Genomic DNA, 17,780 nt, shown 5'->3' with positions numbered 1-17,780 from the left:
TACATTTTTTTTTTTTTTTTTTTTGGTTGCTAAACATTAACTTATTACTCATTAGTAGAAATGTAGCATATTGGAGAGGCTTCTTGCCCCACTTGCCGAACACTTTGAATTAGGCTAATCTATATATATATATATATATATATATAACCGAAGCTTTTGAAGCTCCCACAATTTTCCACGTCAGCACAAATATTAAAAAAAAAAATCATAAACCAAAAAAAAAAAAAAAAAACTTTTAAACCCAAAAAAATACTTAAACGCAAAATCAAAGCCCTAAGCCCTAACACATTCTACCTTCTCCTTCCTCCAAAACGCAGACAACGCTCTGCCATTCCCCCAAACGCAAATCGTAGCTCAACGGCTCAATGCCTCCACCTTCTCCGGCACCACCCTTCTCCAGTTCTATATTTGTCGACTCCACTGTTTGATTATCTCTTCAGCCCTCAAGAATACTCACCCAAACCTTCTTCTCTCTAACCACTTCACCCCTTCCTAACGCAAACCTCTGGGTTTCAAAATCTGGGTTTAATCCTCTCAATCATTCTCTCTAAGGTATTAGCCCAAACTATCGACTCTTCCAAAGAAGGTAACTCTTTTCTCTCTTTCCGATTAAATCTGTTAGTACGAATTGCATCAAATATCTGTGAAACGTTTTAACTTTTATTTATTTTTACTAATTCGTTAATGTTTGAATTGCTTTTAGTTTGATTATTGTTGATTTCATTTAATTTACACTTAAGGATTTGTTAAATTATTTTTTTTTTTTTTTAATTTGATTTCTTTCTCTGATTTCGTAGCTGATAAATCATGTTCTTCTTCTTCATCTTTCTCCTCCAACCCAGGTTAGTTAACTTTCCTAGAATCAAAATAGTTTCACTTTTCATAGACACACACCATCCGCTTGATATAGAGCTTCTGTTCTGCCATAAGAGAAAGGGAACAAAAAAAAAAAAAAAAAAAAAAACTAATTTTTATGACCAGGTTTAATGTTGTGCACCAGTTGTTGAACTTTGTTTTGTCCTTTCAATATTTGAACAATTGATGAAAGTTATATTCCACAAAAGCTTGCAGAACTATATTTTTAGGTAGAGCTTTATAGGAAGAAATTCTAACATTTGTTGAACTTTGTGTTGTCCTTTCAATATTTGAACAATTGATGAAAGTTATATTCCACAAAAGCTTGCAGAACTATATTTTTAGGCAGAGCTTTATGGGAAGAAATTGTAACATTTGGATTTAATTTAAGTTTCTGGGTTATGGTCAACGTATACCATGGTGGGTTTTTTTTTTTTTTTTTTTTTTCTTTACAGATATGGAGCTGGTTTTTAATAGTTTCAGCAAATATTTGGTTGCTGTTTTAAATCTGCTTTTATGCTTGGAGTTTTAATATCATAGTATATTGTAGTGTTCTATTCACAAATTGTGATGAAGAAATTGCTGTATATATATGTTTCTTTTCATATATATAAATTAATTTTCTGTAATATTTTCTTCTTTGGTATATTTTGTTGTTAGAAATATGGTTTTGATTATGTGTGGTTTATATGTAAAATTTGTATATTGACGTCTTGAATTGAGGTTGATTTTAGGTACAGTTGAGACTTTTTAAGGGGTTGGGGTTTCATACAATATTTTCTCAGCTAACTTATTAAAGTCTTGGATCCTAATTCCTTATTAGTTTTTCCAATCTTAGTTTGATATGGAGCTCCTCTGTCAACTTTAAGCACAATCAATTGTGAAGGTTCCTTTTAGATACCTTTGTGAATTGTGAATTTTGCTTTGTTAATTTGCCAATTGTGAATTACTTTATGTTATTTCTACTCAGATTTTTCTATGGTATTCTATTTTATTTCACTTTTGTTCTAGGTGCTTGCATTTTTCTTTTTTCTTTTTTTCATGTTTGTAGCTGAACATGATTAAGGAGGGGTTACATATGATTCTTTGTACTACAAGACAAGGACAGTCAGGTATTTACCTTTCCTTTATTATGTACTGTTTCTTGCATATTTATTAATAATATGTTTCAAGAAAGAATTTGAAATTGGAATGTGATTGCATATTTAAGTTTCTTGGTTATCTCAAACTTGGGGGTGTTCTTGAGTCTATTGACTTTGTTTTGTATTGGTATCGGGTTTGATTCTCTTATGATGATACTATGATAGTAACGTGGGAATTTAATAGTAAATTTTTTTGTCTTGATTCTAAGCAAAAAAATAAAGTTATGTCTGATTTTTATTTTATATAAATTGACAGAGTTTATGTTTGATTGAACTTGGATCAATTAAAGGTTTTTTCACTAATTCAGTTTGCTGTGTATGTGCTATTCTCAATTTTCTTTACTGAATTTAATGTGAAAAAAAATGTTTTCTTGCATGGTCTTGACATTGATTTGACTTAATTTATATTCAATTTATTTTCCATTTTTAAATTATTTAATCAAGCTCACAAATTACAATTCAGACCCTGATATTAAATTCACTTACAAATGGTTTTTTTGTCAAGAAATGTTTTTTTGCTTGATGATTTTTGTTTCCCTTGTTACATTTTGTTATATGGATTGGTAGTAATGGTTTGCTGCGCGGTTTTGAACACACGACTCAGTTTCCGAGATTATAAGGAAGACAAACACACATTCAAAATTGAATCTATATTATTGGGTTGAGAGTTTGGGTCTTTGACAGAGATATAATGATTAATTGGGAAACAGAGAGAGAGAGAGAGAGAGAAAAGCTATTTATAAATAAATTACCACTTATCTAAAAATTGTAAATTGTTAGAAACTAATAAATTTAATCATTCAATCAAAATTCTTAATTGCTCCTATGCCTTGCTGCTTGCTTTGTTGTATATATTCTTGCTGTTGGTTGTGCAGGGTGAATGGGAAAAGAAGCTGCCTTTGCTGGGTTTCTTGGTTCAATAAGAAAAAGGAGGAAGCTTTATTTGTTTTTGGTCGTGCTTTCCTTGGGTTTCTTTGAGAGGTTGGTCTGACTGCTGTGGAAAGTTGTTGGTGGTCTTGGTCCTCTTAGGTATGTGGGGAAGGAGGGAACTTTTTGTATTTCTAGGCTAGGAAAGGATTCTGTTTATAGAGTTATGGAGGGCTGGAACAGTGGTACTTTTTGTATTTGTTATGTTACTTTTTTTTCTTTTCTATCTCATTTGTCTATATTGAATTGTGCTTAAGAACAACCAATGTTATTGCCCATTATACCTAGATAAATAAATCACTTTGTTGTATACTGCAGAATATGAGTAGCAAGATAGAGTTACAAAAAATTGCCCCATTTTGTAAAATATGTTACTATCTAATTTTATAAAGAACATTTTTCTGCCATTGAGTTGGCTTATCAAACTTGGAATATATGTAGTTTGTTTAAATCTATCCTACATATGTAAAGGGTTTGTGATGTTTCCCTCCTTAGAGGTATAGAGTATGGGTATGTACACTTTACATGAAACTGTAATTTGTCTTTACACAAATTTTACTATTAATAGAAAATTTTTTGCTGCGATTGTTTAAATATGAGCTATGAAAACAAGAGGGTTAATTTTTTTTAATAATTTGATAATTCAAGAAGAGGGTGTTTGAACCTATCAAATATAACTATAATGTTATATAGATTTTGTAGATATTCTTTATGCTTTCCCGTGCATCGCACGGGTTAGCGACTAGTATTTTATGAAAAGAAGTAATATAATATTATTTTGAAACAGAAAACGAAGTATCAGACCACGTACATAAAATATTAGCCTAATTAAGAGTGTTAGGCAAGTGGGGCAAGAAGCCTCTCCAATATTCTACATTTCTACTAATGAGTAATAAGTTAATGTTTAGCAAAAAAAAAAAAAAAAAGTAATAAGTTTTTTTTTTGAGTAAAAAAAAAAGTAATAAGTTACTAACTAGTATTTAACATTTATCCCTCATTCTACATTAGTACTTTATTGAAATAAATGCCTTTCGGAAAAATGCAATACAATTTAAATAAAATATAGAGAAAAGAGGTCTTTCGGAAACATGCGATAAAATTGAAATGGTATATAGAAAGTGGATGAAAATAAGTTCTTGTTTAAGAAAAAATTGTGATTTTCTTTCTTTCTCTTTATATTATCTTAAAGCAGAGGGGAGAGGATTTTTTTTTTTTTTTTGGGTTAAAATTAATTACAAATTACATCTTAGGATAATTAGTGGATATCATACCAAAAAAAAAAAAAAAACATATATAGAATCTTACAAATATTTAATTAACTACTGAAAATTAAATTGATGGATAATAAAAGTAATCACAAGAAAATTTCCAGTATATTCCAACTACCTTTGTCTCTCTCTTGGCTTCCATGGTTGACCAAAGATCCATACAACTCACACGATATATATATATATATATATATATATATATATATATATATATTTGTTTCTTATGCCCTTGCACGTACACTGACCAGACATGGAGCATATTTGCATAGAAAATTGAATAGTTTTTCTTCGCCTAAAAGAATTTAACAATAGGTTGAATGTTCAATTCTACATCATGGACTTTCTTCTGTGCGTCAAGAGTCAGCTCTAATCCAATGTTTATAGTCACCCCACCAGTTCATCCTTCTCCATAAAAGCCTATATGATAACTTTCTTGACCTAAATCTTGCCATAATTTCGTGTAAAACATGGCAAAAGTTTGTTCTAGACTTCTCGTCTTGTCTTCCATTTGCAAGTTCATTGCTCAAGCCACTGCTCAGCCAAACTTCCTATACCAATTTTGTTTAAACAATGGTAACTACACAAGCAACAGTACCTACAAAGCAAACCTCAATCACCTACTCTCCTCCCTCTCCTCCAACACTGAAATTGACTATGGCTTCTACAATTCTTCTTATGGCCAAAACCCTGACAAAGTATATGCAATTGGACTTTGTAGAGGAGATGCTAAGCGAGATGTGTGCCGTAGTTGCCTCAATAACGCTACAAAGCTTCTGACACAGCTTTGTCCTAATCAGAAGGAAGCAATAGGATGGTATGACTATTGCATGTTACGCTACTCATTACGCAACATATTTGGCATCATGGAAAATAGTCCTTCTTTCTATATGTGGAACTACAATAACGTTTCTGACAATTTGGATAAGTTCAATCAGGACCTTAGGACCTTGTTAGATGGACTAAGAGTTCAAGCTGTAGCAGGTGGTTCTCTTCGTAAGTTTGCAGAAGCAAATGCAACAGCACCAAACTTTCAAACACTATATGCACTTGTGCAATGCACGCCTGATTTGTCTCAGCAAGATTGCAGTGATTGCTTGACTGGGGCTTTCGGTGATATTCCAAGTTGTTGTGACGGCAAGCAAGGTGGGAGAGTTGTTAGACCCAGCTGTAATTTTCGGTATGAGATCTACCGCTTCTATGACCCCGTAGCTGATATTGCACCACCACCATCACCACCACCGTCTCTATCGCCACCATTAGCATCATCAACATCTTCTCCTCCACAATCCACCAATACCTCTGGTGACAAAGGTACTTGTGTCTTTAATCTTAATGCATAACAAATTTGAAATTTACCATTTCAAAAAAGAAATATATGGAGGGGGAGGGGGGTCCTTATTACTTTCCCAGCACAATTTCTCAATTTTCAAAACTAATTCAAATTTTATTACACTTGAAAAATGAAAGTTCAAATATGTGTATAAACACCCTTGAACGTTTAGACCCCCAAATTACAACTTAACCAATTCAAGCATTATGTCAAACAACTAGTGTGCGGAAAATGAACATAAGTTATAATATGGAATTGGTAAAACTATCTAAGTCAAATTAAAATCACAACCCACATCAGATAATATAAAGGCGAAGATAGGGAGGAAGGAAGATGTAAATACAAAGACAACACGCGATGTGTTATCGAAGAGGAAACCGAAGCCCTCGGCGTAAAATCTCTCTGCCGCCCTCCAAGCGGTAAACAATCCACTAGAAAATATAGTTGGGATACATGGACAGCAATAGACCCTCCAAGCCTAATCTACCCAGTGCACCTAAGCCCTCCAAGATTCTTGCTCCAACGAGGTTGCGCCGAACCTTTTTCTTTTCTAGCTTCCCGGATTCCGCTACTAGACCGTAGCATCAACCAATGAAGATTGGTTCCTTCCTAACTGCTTCCCAGAAATCCAAACAGCTCTCTCACAGTAATGAAAATGGTGAGAACAAGGTTTGGTAAAATGTCTCTCAAGGATTTGACAATGGAGAGGAAGAGAGTTAAGGAATTTGAAGAGACTCTAATGTATAGATTGTGGGTGAATCAATCTTGTTTTTCTTTAGGGTTTCTCTCTCAAAATTCTCCCTGGAAGCTCTCTTACAATCGTGGGTAAAAGGAGTATTTATACTGGAGTGTGAGAGGAATGTGAAACGTCAGGTTTTACAAAACAGAGGTGGCTCGCGGCTTGACCTTGCGGCTTAACTAAGTCGCGAGATAACCGTATGGCCAGTTGTCCTATTTTGTCCTGTAGTGCTCCAGCTTGCATGACTGTTCACCTTCCAGCATGCTTGGCACGTGTGCTGCGTCTGGCGGCTTGAAGCCGCGAGTCACCCACGAGGCCAAGCCGCGAGTCTCTGTTTTCTTGTACACTCTTGAGCAAACTTCACTCTATCTCACTCACTACCCTTACATCAAACCCACCTAAATACAGGGTTACTAAATGCTGAATTACAAGCAAATTTGGCACGGAATAAAGCCAATTAAATGGTTGAATAAATTCAACCTTACAATCTCCGCCTTTGGCTATTCCGTGACAAAACCCTAAAACAGACTCTAGACTTAACATGTGAGTCTTGAGCAAACTTCACTCTATCTCACTCACTACCCTTACATCAAACCCATCTAAATACAGGGTTACTAAATGCTGAATTACAAACAAATTTGGCACAGAATAAAGCCAATTAGATGGTTGAATAAATTCAACCTTACAATCTCCCCCTTTGGCTATTCCGTGACAAAACCCTAAAACAGACTCTAGACTTAACATGTGAGTTGGGAACAGTTGAACAAAACTCACTCACACCTAACTCTAGAAGCTGTGAAGCACTTGAATCATATGAACATAATACTCCTGAAACACAACAATACACCATGATCATTGTAAGCAGAAAATCATAAAATGCATATGAAACAGACAATATGTGATCAAGTAAAAAATGGAATTAAGAAACAAACCATGGCTTGATCAACCAAGTGAACACTACAAGGTAGTGATCACAGTGCTCATTCACACTTGGAATGAACACAAGGACATACAAGTTAACAAGCACAAGGCAAGATACTTGTATGATCAACACTCAACCAATGCATAATACACAAGGTATATGCATCTAGGAACAATCCTACAAGGGCACAAGAGTGACAGTACATAAATCAAAATGCAAGACATTTAGATATAAGTACTGATTTCAACATGGTATAAAAGGCTGCATTAAGCAAGGTACATACCATAAAGCCTACAAAATATGCATAAAACATTAACCCTAAAAGCTTACAAAAGCACATGGGTACAAACACAAAAAAAATCCTGAAAAACATCATCAAAATATATAAAAGATTAAACCAAGAGTATAAGTTATGAGTTAGAAACAACTATACACCAAAAACACAGTGTATCAAACCCATATAAACACTAAAAGTCCAACAAACATAAACCTATAAGTTTAGAGGATAAGACTTAAAAACAAAAGTATGACAAAAGTATGTGTGTACTCCCCCTATCACTATGCACACTTCCCTTTGAACTTTCTCCCCCTTACTGAATGCTCTCCCCCTTTTTGGCACGAATAGCTAAAGGCTCTCGTCCAACTTTTGTTGAATAGCATCTAGCTGATTCTCCATAGTCTCGAGACGCATTTGGACATGGTTGTTTGTGGAGTAGAGAAGTGCCACAATCTCATCAATGTGTTTCTGAATATGCTCAAGTAAACTGCCCACTCTATCAATATAAGGAGCAGTCTGTGCTTGCGGAATACTAGCTTGTGAAGTTTCAGAAACAGCACGCGAAGCAGATGTGGTATGTGCAGGTGTCTCTGACTCAGGGGCAGATGGAGTAACCGGAGAGATGTGAGCACTCCTTGGTGTTTTAGAGGAGTGACTTCTGCTAGCTTGAAGAGTGAACATGGAAATAAGACGCTGACGGGTCAACATTTTTCCATCTATAGGAGGAACAATGCCTTCACGAAGAATGAGCTTCATGATGAGACTGCAAAATGGAATAATTCCTCGAGCTGTTGTTCGAACCGCGGTCTTCCTCAAGGTGTAATAGATGTGAGCACATATATCAATGGGGGCTCCTGTAATAAGATCACAAAGGAATAGAGCTCTCCCAAGATTGATGAATGTAGTGTTGGACAGTGGGTAGAGATTGGTGAACATGATCAACTTCAGTGTGGTCAGCTCTGGTGCAAAATTTGCGGTGCTGATGGATGTTCCTGTATTGGATACTTCATGATCGGATCCTAGGATTTGTAGAATTTCTTCAACCTCTGGAGTTCGATCATCGTAAGGAGTTAGATCGACATTCTGAGGGTGATGCCGAGAAGATCTGCGATAGAGTTTGGGGAAATGCCAAACTCTTTTCCTCTGACCCAGAAAATGAGTTCAACTCCAAGATCAGTTGCATTGGAGAAGCATTTTTTGACCAGCTCATCCATTGGATCATCAAAGTTCCCGAACAAGTTTGCCCAATCTCGTTTCTCAAAGATTTGAGGGATAAAAGTGGTCCCTAAGGTGTTAAACTCCACCACCCATTCCACTATAGGAGTTGACTTGTCAAAAATGTTTGGGTAGACGTGTGAGGTAAGCGGAGTTCTGAACCTATCCTTATTGGGGTCTTGAGATGCCTGTGATGATAGTCGAGTCCTTTTAGCAACTGGTGTTGCTGGATCGTCAGCAACAATGTCTTTACCCCTGGAAGATCGACGAGACATCTGCAAGAGAACAGGCCCACAGCAAAGAACCAACAACTGTATCACACAAGATAAATGTCAACATGATTCAGTGCTAATAGAAGTAAAAAAATTTCAATACATAAATACAAACTGAAGATAGTGCAGACCCAACCAAACTTCCAACAATACTAAGGAGCACAAAATGACAGGTGTAGCAAAATGGTGATAGCGTACAAAGGCATAGAGAGACAAAAACTAACAGAACTGTCAATGAGACAAGTTACCATGACCATGATATGCAAACAGATACAGCATTCGAACATCAAGAACAGATATCATAAAACATGCCACAAAAGATATGAACATGGGAAAAAATTTCAAAATGAAGTAACAAAGCACCCAAACTAGAGCACATGGCTGAGAGACACACATTATGTTAACATAAAAGCACAGTAAACCAATGCCGAAAACCAACATCAACACTCAAGCAAGTGAAATGAGCAAGTCATATAAATACCAAACCCATTTAACAAAAGATTTTTAAGATCAACAACAGGCAAATATCAGAACAATGAAAAAGCACATTGTGACCACTAAACATGAAAACGGATGAAAACAACAACAATCAAAACAAGCCATAACCATCACACAAAAAAAAGAATATTTCGAACACAATAACAATCACAAATGGTAGTAGAAACATCCATGAAATAGGTAAAATGAGATTAAGAAAACAAGACCCATACCTTTTCTTGATGATTTGGATAAGAAATGAAGAACCAATGAGATTTGAAAATGGATACCCGGAGTGTTTGGGAAGGAGATAGTTTAGAGAGAAGATGAACAGTCACAAATGTTCGAGGGAAAACTGAAAAAGATTTAAAAACTGCCCCTATTTTTGCCAAACACGCATTTTTTGCGACTGAATAGAGTCGCCAACAAGTCGCCAGTTCAAGTCGCCAAAACACTCAAAGACAAAAGTTTGAAAATTTTTTCTAAGTGTTTTTCGCGACTGGAAGGTCTACCTGCGAGTGAGTCGCGAGCTGAGCCGCGAAAATCTCTGAGTAAACCTCGCGATTGGACCTTCCACTCGCGAACAAGTCGCCAAAAATGACCCGCGAAGACGCGACTGAGGCTCGCGACTTGACACACCCACGACTGAGCCGCCAAAACAGGGCAAAACAGGATTTTTGAAATTTTCAGATTTTTCAAACAAAATACTTTCCAAAAACACCTAAAACACTCAAAAATCTTTTTGTGCTTGAATTAACAAAGATTGAGCATGTGAAAACACATTTCATTAAGTACAATCACACAAATGAATATGGCATTTATTGAACATAAACTTGTGTGTTGTGTGTGGACATCAACAATGAGATAGTCCTTAGTCTAATGTGAAGTTTCAATGATCAATTCAACCAAGACATATACAATTAGCACTAGATCATGTGACCCATCTCAATTATAGAAATATGTATATATGACCTCCCACAAAACTTGATAACATATCTTGGAGCTTTACATTTTACTCCACTTTCAAACATAACATTTGATCATTTTGATCTTTTGAGACAATCATCTCTCATTGTGAGAGTGATATTTGACATTTCACTTTAAAGAATAAGCCTTTGGCTTTTTGAATAAACATTCACTTTAATATAAGGTCGCTTACCCTTTTTTCTAGTCGAATACTAGAATGTGCGACAGGCTTTTGCAGCTTAATATCTCTTTTCATTTGGAGATTTACATTTGGTGAGCTCTTTTTAGCAAAACAAAAATAAAGAGTGGGAAGATATATATACACAAGTCTATGCATATCTCAAGATCAGCATAATCATTCACTAATCATTCATGACAAGTTTGAAGATCTATTTACAACAATCACATAGATTTCAAGATTTTTCCCACAGTGATATGAGTGCAAGAAAATAAGCAATGCTCGAAAATGCACAAAGCCATTAGCACAAAGGTACAAGGCAAAACAAGTTTTGAGACAAAAGCTCAACAAAGTCAATCAAGCTTTTTGATTTTCTAATTTTTATGTGATTTTTGGATTTTTGACACTAGAAGCAAAAAGATTGATAAAACAAAATTAAAAATATGCACAAGTAGACAAGCAGACAACCAACAGCAAAAACAGCAAGCAAACAAACAAACATCGTCACAAAGCATAGGAAGTATTAATGCATGGACATGTTGTAATGCTTATGCATGAGTACCCTTTTTCACCCACACGTCACTTGCGTTTGGGGTGATTTCCTTATAGGATTGGGTACGGGAGTTAGGGCTTTCAAACCTTCGTGAGAAGCTTTCCAAGCAGTTGGTGAATGCACCAATCATTTTCATCACGTTCATCATTCCGGGATCACCATTCTGATCTCTAGATTGATCACCTGCCCAATTTCTTCTATCATTTCTAGGTCCTCCTGACCTTTGAGGAGTTGCACTATTCTTTACTCTCAGCTTTTGGCAATTTGGTCGAGTATGCCCTTGAAGTCCGCAATAATGACACACATAAGTTGCTCTAGGACCTCTTTGTGGTCGTGGGTGTGACTTTGCACAAGATTCAGATCTGCCCACAGATTGATTACGAGGATTCAACAACCGTTGGTTCACCACATTCTTCTTCTCCTCCATCTTGAGCTTCTCATCAGTAAGGTCAACTACAACTGGATCTTTGGCCTTTACAAACTTCACTTCTTTAGTGACATTTCCAGATGAGCTACTTCCTCCGGTATATCCCAATCCAGATTTGTCTGAAAAGCTCTTTTGAGATGAAATAACATCATCTAGCTTCTTGGTAGTGACCCTCTCTATTTTAGCATTTGCTTGCACAACCTCTTACTCAAGAAATCTCACTTTTGTGTAAGTTTCGGACAGCTCACCATTCAGTGTTTCTATCTCACATTTGGCCTCCCTATATCGGATTAGGAGACTTTTGTAGTCCTCCTCTGCCTTCTTCATTTTTCTCACAGCAGCCTTGGCCACCCTTGTGTACTCACCCGACTTCTCCAAGAGTGAGTTATAATTCTCTTGAAGATTTGCTGTGCTTTCATCTTCTTCAGCATCTGATTCTTCAACAATTCCCAGTGATTCATCATCACTATGTTCTCCAAGGTCTCGTACAAGCAGATTCAACTCATCTGAAGACTCAACATGAGCAATAGTCATAAAAGCTGAATAGTTCCCCTCTCCGTCACAGCTTTCTTCAGATTCTGAGTCAGATGAATCCGAGTCACTCAATGTCGTCGCATACACTTTGCCTTTCGATTTCAAATAATTCGAACATTCCTTCTTAAAGTGTCCATGCCCGTTACATTCGAAGCAAGTGACTCCTTGTGTAGGTTGGGATTCTTTTCCATCTTTCTTTTTGAATTCCCTTTTCTCCCTTCCAAAACTTTGGAATTTTCTTTTATCATCAAATTTGCCATTATTTTTTAATTTCAAGAACTTTCTGAAATTTTTGACAAGGTATGCAACATCTTTGTCAACCACATCTTCTCCCGATGAGTCTTGATCTTCCACCTTCTCATTAATGGTCTTAATAGCAAGAGATTTACTCTTCTGTTGATTGGGTAGCGACATCTCATAAGTCTGAAGAGAACCAACCAACTCCTGGACTTTGATGTCATCAAGGTCCTTGCTCTCTTCAATCGCCGTCACTTTAGCACGAAAACTTTCCGGCAATGATCGAAGGATCTTCCTTACAATTTTTGAATCCTCCGTTTTCTCCCCCAAGTTGAACTTGCTGACAACCACCTCATTTAGCTTCCCATAGAAAGAGTCAAAAGACTCATCCTCACTCATTTTAAGCTCCTCAAACCGAGTGGTCAGCATTTGTAACTTGGTGTCTTTCACTTTCTTTGTGCCTTCGTAGGTGGTTTCCAAAATCTCTCATGCTTCTTTGGCAACGGTAATGTGAGAAATCCTGTGAAATTCATCTGGAGACACACCACAAAAAATAGCATTGAGTGCTTTACTGTTAGTATTAGATGCAGCAAGTGCTGCCTTATCCCAAGTGGATTTGGCTGCCTCAGGTCTGGTCCAACCAATCTCAACAGCATCCCAAACGGATTCATCAATAGAACACAGAAAAGCTCTCATGCGAACCTTCCAAAAAGCATAATTACTACAAGCAAAATATAGAGGTGCATTTAGGGATTGAGACCGATCCATCTCAAAAGGGAGTCCAGGATCACACAATGGTAATGAAACCAATAACAGTGTACCCGTTCTGATACCAATTGAAAGTTCAAATATGTGTATAAACAACCTTGAACGTTTAGACCCCCAAATTACAACTTAACCAATTCAAGCATTATGTCAAACAACTAGTGTGCGGAAAATGAACATAAGCTATAATATGGAATTGGTAAAACTATCTAAGCCAAATTAAAATCACAACCCACATCAGATAATATAAAGGCAAAGATAGAGAGAAAGGAAGATGCAAATACAAAGACAACACGCGATGTGTTATCGAAGAGGAAACCGAAGCCCTCGGCGTAAATCCTCTCCGCCGCCCTCCAAGCGGTAAACAATCCACTAGAAAATATAGTTGGGATACATGGACAGCAATAGACCCTCCAAGCCTAATCTACCCAGTGCACCTAAACCCTCCAAGCTTCTTGCTCCAACAAGATTGCGCCGAACCTTTTTCTTTTCTAGCTTCCCGGATTCCGCTACTAGACCGTAACATCAACCAATGAAGATTGGTTCCTTCCTAACTGCTTCCCAGAAATCCAAACAGCTCTCTCACAGTAATGAAAATGGTGAGAACAAGGTTTGGTAAAATGCCTCTCAAGGATTTGACAATGGAGAGGAAGAGAGTTGAGGAATTTGAAGAGACTTTAATGTATAGATTGTGGGTGAATCAATCTTGTTTTTCTTTAGGGTTTCTCTCTCAAAATTCTCTCTGGAAGCTCTCTTACAATCGTGGGTAAAAGGGGTATTTATACTGGAGTGTGAGAGGAATATGAAACGTCAGGTTTTACAAAACAGGGATGGCTCGCGGCTTGACCTCGCGGCTTGACTAAGTCGCGAGATCCAGTCGCGAGATAACCGTATGGCCAGTTGTCCTGTTTTGTCCTGTAGTGCTCCAGCTTGCATGACTGTTCACCTTCCAGCATGCTTGGCACGTGTGCTGCGTCTGGCGGCTTGAAGCCGCAAGTCACCCGCAAGGCCAAGCCGCGAGTCTCTGTTTTCTTGCACACTCTTGAGCAAACTTCACTCTATCTCACTCACTACCCTTACATCAAACCCACCTAAATACAGGGTTACTAAATGCTGAATTACAAGCAAATTTGGCACGGAATAAAGCCAATTAGATGGTTGAATAAATTCAACCTTACAAAAAATTTTATGATTCATCCGCCAGAATAAACTTGTGTGAACAAATTTCTGATTTTGCAGGAAATGATGGTAACAAATCTCAAACAGTCATCATAGTTGTGCCCATTATTGCCTTTGTGATGCTGATAATAATCTCCTGCATCTACCTAAGAGTAAGGAAGCCAGGTAAGAAACCAGAAAGTAAGTTAATTAATTGGTTTACTGTTATGAAATTACTGTAGATTTTCTAATAAATTTTTTTATAAAATAACATCATGCGATAATAATATAATAAATAAATATTTAAATTATTTTTTTTTAAATACATGATATATTAGTTTGTAAAACTTATCTAATAAAATTTATAATATTCTAACTTCCAACCACCACTCTATTAATTATTTGTTATTTATCTTATTAAGAGGAAGACTTTTCCTAGGGATTATAATTTAAACCATGACATAATTTGGCGAATATTTCTTATAAATTGATACTTATCTTTCACCAATTAACATTCAACGTGTTCGTTCAAGAAATGATTTCCATTATAACAAACAATTTTTTTATATACTAATCTATTTGGCATCTAGACTTTGATATATAATTAGCTTTTGAGAAGCTGTTGTTGTTGCATGCACTTATTTTAAAATGCGCTGCTCTCTTAATAAGGAACTATTAACATCTTGTTCAGGCGAAGCTGTAGATGAGATTGAAAGTTTGGAGTCCTTGCAGTTTGACTTTGACACTCTTAAAGTTGCAACAGATGACTTTTCTGATGCAAATATGCTTGGACAAGGTGGATTTGGTGCTGTCTACAAGGTAATGTGACTTTATCATTAACCTTAAAGGCTATTATCCACTCCATTTTACTTGGAATGAAGAAAATTAATTTAACCAGTAAATTTTTTCCCCCTGAATCTAATAGCATCAGAGTGCTTCAATACACAATTAAATTTATAATATTTTAATTTGAAGCATAAAATGGAATCAGTCTCACCATGTAGAGACATTTGATTCAAACTCTCCCCTCTTCTATATGGAGTCAACGATGCACGGCATGTTATATGGAAAAGTTTGTCATCACGATGCACAGCATGTTAAATAGGGGAAAAAAAATTAGTGACTATTATATTAAAAAGTTTGTCATCACGATGCACAGCATGTTAATTCCAAAATGGATATCTGCATAAGGGTTAAATATATTTTAATCTAATACATTTTTCAGGGTAAGCTTCGTAACGGGCAAGATGTTGCTGTAAAAAGGCTTTCAAAAAATTCTGGACAAGGAGATCTTGAATTTAAGAATGAAGTGTTGTTAGTGGCCAAGCTTCAACACCGAAATTTAGTTAGACTTTTAGGATTTTGCTTGGAAGGAAATGAAAGACTTTTAATTTATGAGTTTATGCCTAATGCAAGCCTTGATCACTTCATTTTTGGTATGAGTTTACATCTACATTCATTTCAAATTATATTCATTGTAATTTTATTTTGGTTTACATATCCTGTGCATAGACTCCCTAAAAATTTTTAGTACCATATAATATATTTTATTAAATATGTAGATCGAATCAAGCGCCCACATCTAGATTGGATAAGACGCTACAAAATCATAGGAGGCATTGCTCGAGGGCTTATTTACCTTCATGAAGATTCTCGGCTTCGTATTATTCATCGTGATCTCAAAGCAAGCAATATCCTATTAGATTCTGAAATGAATTCAAAAATTTCAGATTTTGGTATGGCAAAATTGTTTGCACTTGATCAAAGTGAAGACAATACAAATAGAATTGTTGGGACCTAGTAAGTATCCTTTTAGGTATACTTGATGTTTACTTTGTACCAAAGAAACAACATGAAAGTCCTAACAAGTATTGCTGAAAATAATTGTGAATATGCAGTGGATATATGTCTCCAGAGTATGCAATATATGGACAATTTTCAGTGAAGTCTGATGTTTTTAGTTTCGGTGTGCTAGTTTTAGAGATAATAAGTGGACAAAAGAATAGTTGCTTCCAAAATGGAGAGAATATTGAGGACCTTCTAAGCTATGTAAGTATGACTATTTTTTTACTAATGTTATATACATCTCGTAAGTATGGAGTGGTAGGTAAGATTGCAGGTTCAAATCTATGTGTTACATATTTTGATAGACTCTCTCTCTCTCTCTCTCTCTCTCTCTCTCTCTCTCTCTCTCTCTCTCTCTCTCTCTCTCTCTCTCTCTCTCTCTCTCTCTCTCTCTCTCTCTCTCTCTCTCTCTGTGCATGTGTGTTGGCAGGGGGTTATTTGATTAAATAGACTCAAAAGGAGAAAGAAGGGAAATTTCAACCAACACCCTTAGCTTTTTGATGTGGAGTATGGTAATCTATTTTTTGGGTACATGTCCCTTGTGCCTACTAGTATGACACTAATAACATCCATAAATTAATATAATATCTAGGTAGCTTGTATAGTTAGTTGGGATCAACATGAAGGATGGGGAGTTTAAAGGAAGGGAAGAACTATCTCCTATTGAATAGCCCTTTTCTTTCTTTCTTTCTTTTTATAACACAAAACAAAATAATGTTCTCTTAAATATTGTGTTTTTTCGTTTAAATTATCTTGCAGGCGTGGAAAAATTGGAAACAAGGTACAGCTTCAAATCTTGTTGATCCCACATTGAAGGCAAGTTCAACAACTGAAATAATGAGATGTATTCACATAGGATTATTGTGTGTTCAAGAAGATGTAGCTGATAGACCAACTATGGCCTCCATTATTCTTATGCTTACTAGCTTCTCTATTACTCTACCAATACCTTTAGAACCTGCATTTTTTATGCATGGCAATACTGAATCAAACATTTCCTCACAATGTGGGAGGATGATTCAAGGGTGATAGAGTCATATCAATCTAATAGCATCTTTGTTCAGGCTATTTCCTTGCTAGTGTTTAATGATTTTGTGTGTGTGTGTGTGTGTGTGGAGAAGGTATGAATTTGAAATGTAATACTAATAATTTCCCTTTTTTTTTTTTAATAAAAGCATACACTATATAGAGTTATTAATAATACATTATCACCTTAACAATCTTTCCTAAACATTAACCATTTATTGACCAAAAAAAAATATCTCGATTAAAATCATTATTCAACTATGATTGATCCATAACTTCAACATGACACCACTATTATTTAGTATTAATTGCTTTGAACTAATATTGTATATGTAAAAAATGGATATTCCTACCATCATTCACTTTTGGTGCGATAGTCACTCTACAAATATAAGTACTTGTGGGGTATGGGATAGAAAAAAGGTCAGAGTTCAAGTCTCCAAGAAGGAAATTTACTCACATATATACTTAGATTAGGCTAGAGTAGAACTTTTATCTTGTATTAAAAAAAAAAAAATGGATATATATTTCTATGATCTATGTTTCAGTTTATGGTTTGGATTTTTTTTTTTTTTTTGGGTAATTGTTATATGGTGTCAGATAGTAGAATTTCTAAAAAATATATATATATATTTCTATGATCTATGTTTCGGTTTATGGTTTGGAT

The 17,780-nt window shown here is 35.8% G+C and overlaps 1 long non-coding RNA gene and 1 pseudogene across 1 annotated transcript; both read left to right on the top strand.

The window, feature by feature from the left end:
• Positions 1-452: 452 nt before the first annotated feature.
• Positions 453-3,244, top strand: LOC126703472 (uncharacterized). Its single transcript, XR_007648093.1, has 4 exons — positions 453-586; positions 798-842; positions 1,867-1,967; positions 2,873-3,244. It is a non-coding gene; the product is annotated as an uncharacterized LOC126703472 (long non-coding RNA).
• A 1,290-nt stretch (positions 3,245-4,534) lies between these two features.
• On the top strand, positions 4,535-17,170 carry LOC126703470 (cysteine-rich receptor-like protein kinase 10; annotated as a pseudogene).
• The last annotated feature ends 610 nt before the right edge of the window (positions 17,171-17,780 follow it).

Source organism: Quercus robur, chromosome 10 (assembly GCF_932294415.1).
Source record: "Quercus robur chromosome 10, dhQueRobu3.1, whole genome shotgun sequence".
NCBI lineage: Eukaryota > Viridiplantae > Streptophyta > Magnoliopsida > Fagales > Fagaceae > Quercus > Quercus robur.
Note: the sequence above shows the minus strand (reverse complement) of the source record. Positions and strands in the feature narration are given on the sequence as shown.